The sequence below is a fragment of the Rattus rattus genome, chromosome 10, assembly GCF_011064425.1.
Source record: "Rattus rattus isolate New Zealand chromosome 10, Rrattus_CSIRO_v1, whole genome shotgun sequence".
Lineage (NCBI taxonomy): Eukaryota > Metazoa > Chordata > Mammalia > Rodentia > Muridae > Rattus > Rattus rattus.
Genome location: NC_046163.1, coordinates 52,157,817 through 52,167,170, shown reverse-complemented (window position 1 = coordinate 52,167,170; position 9,354 = coordinate 52,157,817). Strand labels below are relative to the sequence as shown.

The 9,354-nt window shown below is 38.3% G+C and overlaps 1 pseudogene; it reads left to right on the top strand.

Moving 5' to 3' along the window:
* Positions 1-7,177: 7,177 nt before the first annotated feature.
* On the top strand, positions 7,178-7,991 carry LOC116910917 (annotated as a pseudogene).
* Positions 7,992-9,354: the final 1,363 nt, after the last annotated feature.

Sequence of the window (9,354 nt, the reverse complement as noted above, 5' to 3'; positions counted from 1 at the left end):
CCTTTCTCTTCCCTACTTAATTCTTTTTAGTTCCTCAGCTCACATTTCCGTTTGACGATTCTACCTCCCTTGGAATCTCACCACCATTTGTCCAATTTCTTGATCTCTACTGACATCCATATTTAAACGCATGCCATGTTAACACAGTCCAATTTTTAGGTTGTTTGATTGTTGTTGTTGTTTTATTTCCTTTTATTTTTCATGGAAGAAGACTAAAAGTGATTATGTAACAATGGCAATGAAATTAAAGGACACCCAGATCGTGTCTTCCGATTATTATGCAAGAAGACGATAGATTTCTTTGTAGGAATGGCTTACTAAAGGACCAGAGCAATGAAAGTACATGACGAGGCTTAAACTTTTCTTGGGGTGGAATACACACTCAAATAAGATGAGGCCAAGTCAGAGGAAAGTCTATAGCAAGCTAAAGCCATTGTCACTGGATAATTCTGTGGTGATTTGAACATCAGTGTGAATAAATGTTAGCAGTGTCTAATGTTGTTTAGAACAGTTAACATCCCCCATCTAAAATGCAAATGCAAGGAAAGAAATTAGTAGACTAGAAGTCAGCAAGGGAACAAAACAGTAGGGTGAAAATTAATGGAAAATAGAATATAATATCAACATATCACACTACAAATTACACTCAGAAAAAATATGCACTTATTACACATACACACATTATATATATATATATATATATATATATATATACACACACATACACACAATGGTTATGCAAAAAAGGTTCATCTTATTAAAAAACATGAACTAAAGAACTTGGATATGAGTGATAGAATGGATTTAACATACTCTTAAGTGAACTGAAAAAATGCATGTATGTTCTAGATGATTCTGATGATGTCACCATCTGATGATAGAATAAAAAAAGTTTAACGGGAAGAGAGAGGGCAGGGAGAAGGGACAGCAAAAAAAAACACCTTTAAATAATCTAGATACCTAGGTAGATGATATTCAATGGGGTTTGTTCTAGTCTACCTATAACCTTTTATAAAATTTCAAATTACAATATAAGATATTTTCTCCCCCAAAATCTTTTTAAAATATAAAATATAATTTCACAGGAAAGAAATAAAAAAGGCTGAATTTTCCAAGCCCCAAGTATCCCCAATAGAGCTTTATCCTCAGACTTGAGACAGTTCCTAAGAAATAAAATGGAAACCATGGGACTTTTGCTTTGTGTGTGTTCTTGGATGCCAGCGTCCTGGAAGCATATGACATCTGTCTGAGCAGTCAATTCATGCTACACTAACTAAGTAACTTCATGACAAAGAATACCTGTTTCCCACTGGTGTGGCATCTAGAGGTTACTAACCAATAATCAGAGCTATGCAAAGTTCAGGGCTCCCCTGTTGGCAGCGTTTTGCAGGTGTTGTCATGAGTGAGTAGGAAGAACAAGCATTGGTGTGTAAAGACAGTGGGAACGTTTCCCTGAAAACTCATGTGAGTTTCTTCTAGACTGCCTGGGAACCGGTGTTAATTGATTTAGTTCTGTATCTTTGTTTCACTATCAGCCATAAGCACGAGTGCAGTGGCTTTCCTGTCACCTCACTTAAGAACATTCCCAAAATCACAGTCAGTGCATTGCCTAGGTGGCTTAGTGGATAAATGCATCTGTTGCCACCTGAGGAACACACCACTTGCCATGACACATACCCCCCCCCACACACACATATACATATAACAGACAGACAGACAAACAGACAACGGATTTAGAGCAATTCCAAAAGCATATTTCTAAAACCAGTCAAAAATCACAGTTCAGTCAGGAAGAAAAACATTAAGATAATTTCCTTGATAAAATTTATTATGGAATTATAGTTGCTAAGACTGTGGAATTTTTGCAAAGGGTGAAACTAACTAGTATAACCATATAAAGTGCCTAAGCAAACTCATGCTCACACAGACTACCAGAGAAGTGTAGATTAGGACAGTGGGAAAGGAAGTAAGTTTCAGGAAGAGGGACTGGGTTAATTAATCACCCATTTAAAATGAATTTGAATATATACTTTGTGCCATCTATATTAATTCTGGATATACTTATTTATGAAAATGTAAAATATTTGCATGCCATGTACCAAATGAAAAGAATAATCTGACATTTAAGTAGGCTATTTTTCTCAATAAAGAAAGTGGAAATTATAGGACACAAGAATGTATTTGGATATACTAAATTGCTGTTTGCTCAATAAAATGCACCATAAAGAAAATAAAAAGGCACAAAATGGGGGAAACACTTGGGATAAATAATAAAGACAGGAATTTAAATACTCAAAACATTGTAACTTCTGGAAATAATCCTAGTGTTGGCTTTTTAAAAAGGCATTTAAATTTATACAGTACAATTGCATCCCAAGAAATTAAAATATAACATTGAATTTTTAAAGGACTAAAATCTTAGCAAAATGTATACAATATGTTTTGACTATTTTATCAAAGCCATATGTGCTGAACAATGTACTATTATCTAAGCATGCATACATGTGCAACAATGGCAAAAAATGCATACAATCAAAAATAAGCAGAATGCAGACAGTAATAACCACCAGAGCAGTGAGAGGTCCTGAAAGAAGAAGATAGGGAGAGAGGAAACAACGCAGAAGGGCAGCTTTTCAAGGTGCGCTGAGTGACAGGCTCCCAAATGTGTATTTTATTGCCATGCTTTGCATTTTACATATATTGAATGCAGTGCTCTGTAAGTACAATTGTTGTGTTGATGTTATAAATGGTGTTTCTAAATTAAACAAAAACAAAAATAAATACCAATGATAGATGTCAAGGCTACTGGTGGGCATGTGCACCTGCCGGCAGATAACTACTGGGAGCTTCTTGCTCACTGAACCAATGCCTTCTTCATTTTGAAAATTGTTTAGAAATTTTGTCTGCCTCTTTAATGTAGGACAGTAGCTGTATAGTAGCTTCATTTCATTCTCTGTGTCTCTATCTCTCTGTGTCTTTCTGTCTCCTAACTGTGTCTCTCTTTGTCTCTCTGTCTCTCTCTCTGTGTCTCTCTCTCTCTCTCTCTCTCTCCCTCTCTCTCTCTCTCTCTCTCTCTCTCTCTCTCTCTCTCTCTCTCTCTCTCTCCTCTCTCCCTCTCCCTCCCTCCCTCCCTCCCTCTCTCTCTCTCCTCTCTCTCTCTCTCTCTCTCTCTCTCTCTCTCTCTCTCTCTCTCTCTGTGTCTGTGGGCACGTGCTTGTGTCCATGCATGACCTCTCAGCAAAGTGTGCACAAGACACAGAAACCAAAGACTTTGGATCTCCCTATGGTTAGAGTTATAAACGGTTGTGAGCCTCCTGGCACAGGTACTGTCAAATGAGCTAAGATCCTTTGGACTCTTAACTACCAAGCCATTTATCCAAGCCTCTAGTATTTCCTTTATCTTTGATTGTACAAAAATAAGAGAAAATGCCAGTGGTTTTGTTTTGTATTTTCTTTGCACTTTTAATTTTATAATCTTCTATTTTAAAGGTTACCACAAGACAACATAGGCTAGCCTGACGACCCAGTTCTCCCAGAGTCTAGACCACCAACCGAGCAGTGTACCTGGAGGGATCTATGGTTCCAGATACATATGTAGAGCAGAGGATGTGCTTACCTGACAACAGCAGGAGAGGAGGCTCTAAGTCCTGGGGAAGCTTGATGTCCTGGAGTAAGGGGATGCTGGAGTGGTGGGGTGGGAGAGTGTGTGGGGAGAGCACTCTCATACAGGTAAAGGGGAGGGGGAAGGGTGGATGTGGGGTTGGGGGGATTGGTGGAGGGGTAACCAGAAAGTGGGATATCATGCGATGGGGGTTGTTGGAGGAGGTAACCAGGAAGTGGATATCATTTGAGATGTAAACGAATAGAATGATTAATAAAAAAATAAAAAGGAAAAAGAAAAATGAATAGAATTGTACACAAGTGTATTTTCAAGTCTTATATGAATCAAGATATATATTTATTTATTTACTTATTTATTTGGTAAAATATAGAAGGGTTAACTAGAGGAGAAGCAACACGATCTGATAAGAAGACATATGCTAGAGAAAATTCAGAGTAAAATTACCTTCAGGTAAATAAGGACTTGGACTTGAGACAGGGAAACCAGGGTGATGGTGACCCCAAACTATGCTCATGAGGTCCAATTTGTTTAGACAGGTGTCTGCTGGTCCAGAGATGATACCCTGATGAGTTGTTTAGCTATTCTATTTTTTTGACCTTCCACAGAAAATTATGTTATCTTATCATTTTGTCTTTGTTTTTGATTCCCACAGGATGATAGATAGATGATAAATAGATATGTAAACAGATAGATAGAAGGAAAAACATAGTCAGGATTACCTATTTTTATTTAGATATGCAAAAAGAAAAAGAAAACATCTTCCCACAAGGAGCATGGTTCTTGTCTACGTGAAAATTTCAGTTTCCTAGATCTAAGACTCTCATCTAGAGCTCACTTGGTTTTTGTAACCATGGTTTTCCAAGGCTTTATATGTAAATGTAAAAATAGGATACTTATTTAAATGAAATAAAACTTGACAAATAAGTCACATTTGCATCTTGCAGTGAAAGCTCAAAATTTGCAAAGCACAATGTCATGGGGTCTGGTGAACACACCCTTCATATAATGAAGTCCCTGGGCACAGGGTGTCTGACATTTTCCTGTCCCAAGGTGACTCTCTAGGTGCTCAGGGAAGACTATGCACAATCCCTAAAAGTTGCTCCTTGGAGAACCTTTCTTGGACACCAAACTGTTCCTTCAGATGGAAGCCTCATCTTATAACCAAAGACTCCCCATCCCCACGCCCATACCTTCCCCCATGCCCATACCCTTCCCCCCATGCCCATACCCTTCCCCCACGCCCATACCCTTCCCCCACGCCCATACCCTTCCCCACGCCCATATCCTTCCCCACGCCCATACCCTTCCCCCACGCCCATACCCTTCAATGGACTTTCATCCTGGGACTGACTGTATTACATGTGGACCAACCACACTCAGACACCAGCTTTAACGCCTCCGATTTATGAATATTTGTGATCTTCAGCCTCTTCATTTATTACTTTATTGAGAAACAGATTTATAGGAAGAGACGTAAGTGGGGAAAAACATCAGTGGTTAAGATTCGGCCATAGGAGAAATAAAATACACAAATAGGTTTTCTTGCAAAAGGTTCAAATTATACAAAGTGGAGTATGAGGGTATCTGTAGATACTTATTTTCATTCTTTACTTTTTATGTATTACCTTAAGGTCTTCCCATTCTGTTAATTGCAGTAAATCTTGACCTTCCAAGATTAAGAATTAATCTTAGTTAATAATGTAACTCTGCTACTTGCCAGTAACGATTCTTCTTCTATACTCACGTCTTTCAACGATTCATATCCCAGAGAGACAAAGTCGTAAAGGTGCACAAAGTATATTTACCATAACTTGTCATGCTATACACATCAGGATCAAGCAACTTTCCCTACATCTGTGGCATCTAACATAGCACTCACTTTGCATCCTCACCTATTTTCCTTGTGTATAGGGCTCAGAGGAACTGAAGTCCAACTATGCAATGATTTCTTTTTTGTTTTTATATTTTTGCAGCTTTACTTTATGAAAAGTGGCTTATTTGTGAAAAAATTGATAAATTAAACATTTTAAAGGCACTAAAGGAGAGTGCTTTTAAATTTTACCCAATAGTAAATTATTTTGTAGTGTTGCCCATTTGCTTTAATTCTAGCAAAATGTTCTTTTCAAAAAAAAATCCTTCTATTGCTGAACTATTTTTCTAGAACTAACCTCTCATAATTATATGTTGGTTAGTAATAGAGACAGTTAAGGCTACTAGAGGAGATGCTCTGTCAATACATTTTCCAATTACATGTTGATAATGAGGTATTTCTGGCCAATGTTCTAAAGACATAACTTCAATGTTAAAATGTAACCCAATTATTTATTTGCTTGTTGCTGCTGTGGCATATACACTAGGGAAAAATGAAAGAGATTAAGACACTATGCTTTCTGTTCCTTGAAGAAAATGCCACCATTGTGCTCTGGCTTTCTGCTTCCTGGTGGGCAATTTCTGTGGTAAATATGTTCATATTCTGCATTTTACTGGCCACAGAGTAGTTACAAAGAGTGAGAACACTTGGTCCCCATCTAGTTGTGATGGGGACAGTTGCAAGATGCAGCATTGTATAACGGAAGGAGCAATCAAAAAGAATCAAAAGATAGGAGTATGAGTGTTAGTTTAGTCCTCTGACATCTATGTGTCCACATGCAATTCCCTAAACAAAACTGAGACAATGATCTCAAATCCCTCATCTCAAAAGAGTCAGCCATCTTGTCCTTATATAGCAATGGGATAAAATACATATTATGTGAATATCTTTCAGGATTTCAAAGATACGAGATTATCAGTACATAAATTAAAACAGTAACTAGTCTTCCCTACCCACATAAGCAAGGACATATAGGTGAAGGTGTCCAGGAAAATGTTTTACAAAGAACAGGGCTTGCTTAGTTTTGAAAAATAAGTGGTATCTAAGGAATATAAACAAGGAGCAGCTTCAACAGGAGCATGAGAGGCAAAGGCACAAGATGAAAAAGCAGTCTGTCAGTGACAGTCGCCACAGCTCCACCCAACTTCAAATGCTCAAGAATGAGCAGGTAGCTACAGCCTCCAGGACCGTATATGAAACTGTGTATTCAATATTTCAAAAATTACAACTTACGTTATATTTAACGTAACGTATCAACAATGCTATGATATCATCACAACATCCCTATAAAGGATGTAGAAATTTGTCTTAAAGATGATTATTTCTTGTTCAAGATAAGACAACACATGACAGAAGAGTGAAATGATTTATACAGCATTCAGATCCGAAAGCCATGCAGTTTCTTTATACTGATAACACTGGGCCACTCCCCTAGGCTCTGCTCCTCAAAGAAATAGATAGAGATGAGAGAATAAATAAAAAAGAAAGTTGTGGTAGATCAACCCCCTAAATTTCCCAGTCTACCAATATCACCCTTTTGGAATCAATAATATATTTTCTTTCTAAGATATCATTCAGGATATAATAAGGAAACAGAATCACACTGTAAGTTTACTTTCCAGGGTTTCTCTAAATTCCAAGCGTATCAGCTCACACTTGTCACTGTGGTCCCAGCACCGTAACTATTAACCCTGCCAGGTAATGCCATAGTTGTGACCATCAGCAGTCTTGATCACCACCTTCACACTCCTGTGGATTTCTTCCTCAGCATGCTGTCAGCTTCAGAGACTGTGTACACATCTGTCATTGTGCCAAGAATGCTCTTCAACCTTGGCCTCAATCAGCCCATTTCCTTGGCAGGCTCTGCCCCTCAGATGTTCTTCTTTGTCACTTCGGCTGTCAGCATTGCTTCTTGCTCACAGCCATGGGGTTCGGCTGCTATAATGGTTATTTGTAACCCTTTGAGGTACTCAGTCATCATGAACAAGGTGTGCCTCCACCTGCTGTCGGGAGCCTATAACATTGGTCTACTTGTAGCAATGACACAAGTGCCAACTGTATTCAGCTTCCCTTCTGTACCACCAAAGAGACCCACTTCTTCTGTGACATCCAGCCTGTGATTAAAATCTCCTGCATAGATACCACTCTCAATGAAATCGTGACTGATCAACAGCATGTTGGTGATCTTGATTCCTATGAGTTTGGTTTTTATCTTCCTACATCCTCATCATCTTCACCATCCTCAAGATTGCCCCTGCAGAGAGCAGAAAGAAGGCCTTTGAAACCTATTCTTCTCATATCACAGTGGTCATTATTCTTGATAGCTGCGCCTCCATTGCCTACCTCAAATCCAAGTCAAATAACACCAGGGATGAGGGCCAACTGATTTCTGTGATCTATACTGTCACCACACCCCTTCTGAACCCTGCGGTATATGCCTTAAGGAACAAAAAAGTCAAAGATACCCTGTGCAGGGAAATGGACAAGAAGTTTTCCTGATAGTTTGGGCCTGTATCAAACAGGGGTCATATTTTTTAGGAATTCTCAAGGAAGACATGGAATCATTTCTACAGAGTTAACATTCATGGTCCTATCAATCAGTGACTGGTGACAGGAGGTGAGAACAAGGGCTCTACAAATTCAAACACTTGAGGAAGGGAGGCAAAACAAACACATGTCTCACAGAACAGTGATATTAGCCAGCTGGAAAGCCTGCTAAATAATGAGCAGGAGAGCAGACAGAATTAATGAGGGTAGGCTTCTATAAGACAGGGATAAAGTGTGTTCTTGTTGTTTGTTTGGTTTGGTTTTGTTGTGTTTGTATACTTTGCAATACTTTTGGGGGAGACATAAGTTTCCCTTTACCCTTGTAGAACATATAAGTGTAGCACTCAACTGTCCTTTATAGATAATTTATAGCCTTTTCCTTCTTAGTCACCACAAATAAAATGTTACCAGGGATGAGTATCTGTAAAAGTGAGCAGCCCTTGAAGTGTGGATCTTTTTCATGGACATTCTGGGTTACAGAATTTGGAACTTGATGTTTTCAGAGTCATGCAGAGAAATATCTTTAGAAAATCATTAGAAAACATTGGTACCTTAGTTAAAGAAGTGCCGACAGTACTCAAATAATCCCTTATCTTGTGAAAATATACACGTTTTCATATATGATGGTGATATAGTTGAGCATATGACTTTGAAATAAATACATCTGAATTGCTTTTGGAACACACCACAGAATGGATGAAAAATTCCTAACATGAATAAAGGGAGAAATCTGGGGCAGAAATCAGTAAACAGCAACAACGCGAGGGATTTGGAAAGCAACTGCTCAAGAGAATGCATCTAACCTGTAAAATAATGACACAGTAAAAGAAAAAAAGCTTCTTAAACCACAAGTCTGATCTTCTGAAGTTCCCCAAGACCTTAATCATTACATTTTACTATAACCTCCCACAACAGCCTGCAGATAAACAATACCTAGTGAGTTAGCTTTCAGGCTCCCTCCGAATGGCTTCCTATGACTTTTTATCAATTAATGGACATCCTACTATAAGAGCCTATTCAGCCAAGGCATTCCTCTCATTTGAAACACCAAACTGAAGCAATTCTCCTTTTAAGAACTATTTAATAAGGCCCTAAAGATATCACTCCCTTGAACTCTCCCCTCTAAACTCAGACATTCCTCCATGACCTTATAATCAGTGTGAACATTTCCCATGTTATTTGTATGAACTGTAATGTAAAATTACCAGCAAATTATTTTTTATCTACACACGATCATAGCTGGAGGGATGTTCCACACAATGGTTAATGCTTCATTTGCATCAGATGGTGTGTTTTTCAAAGACCATATACATTC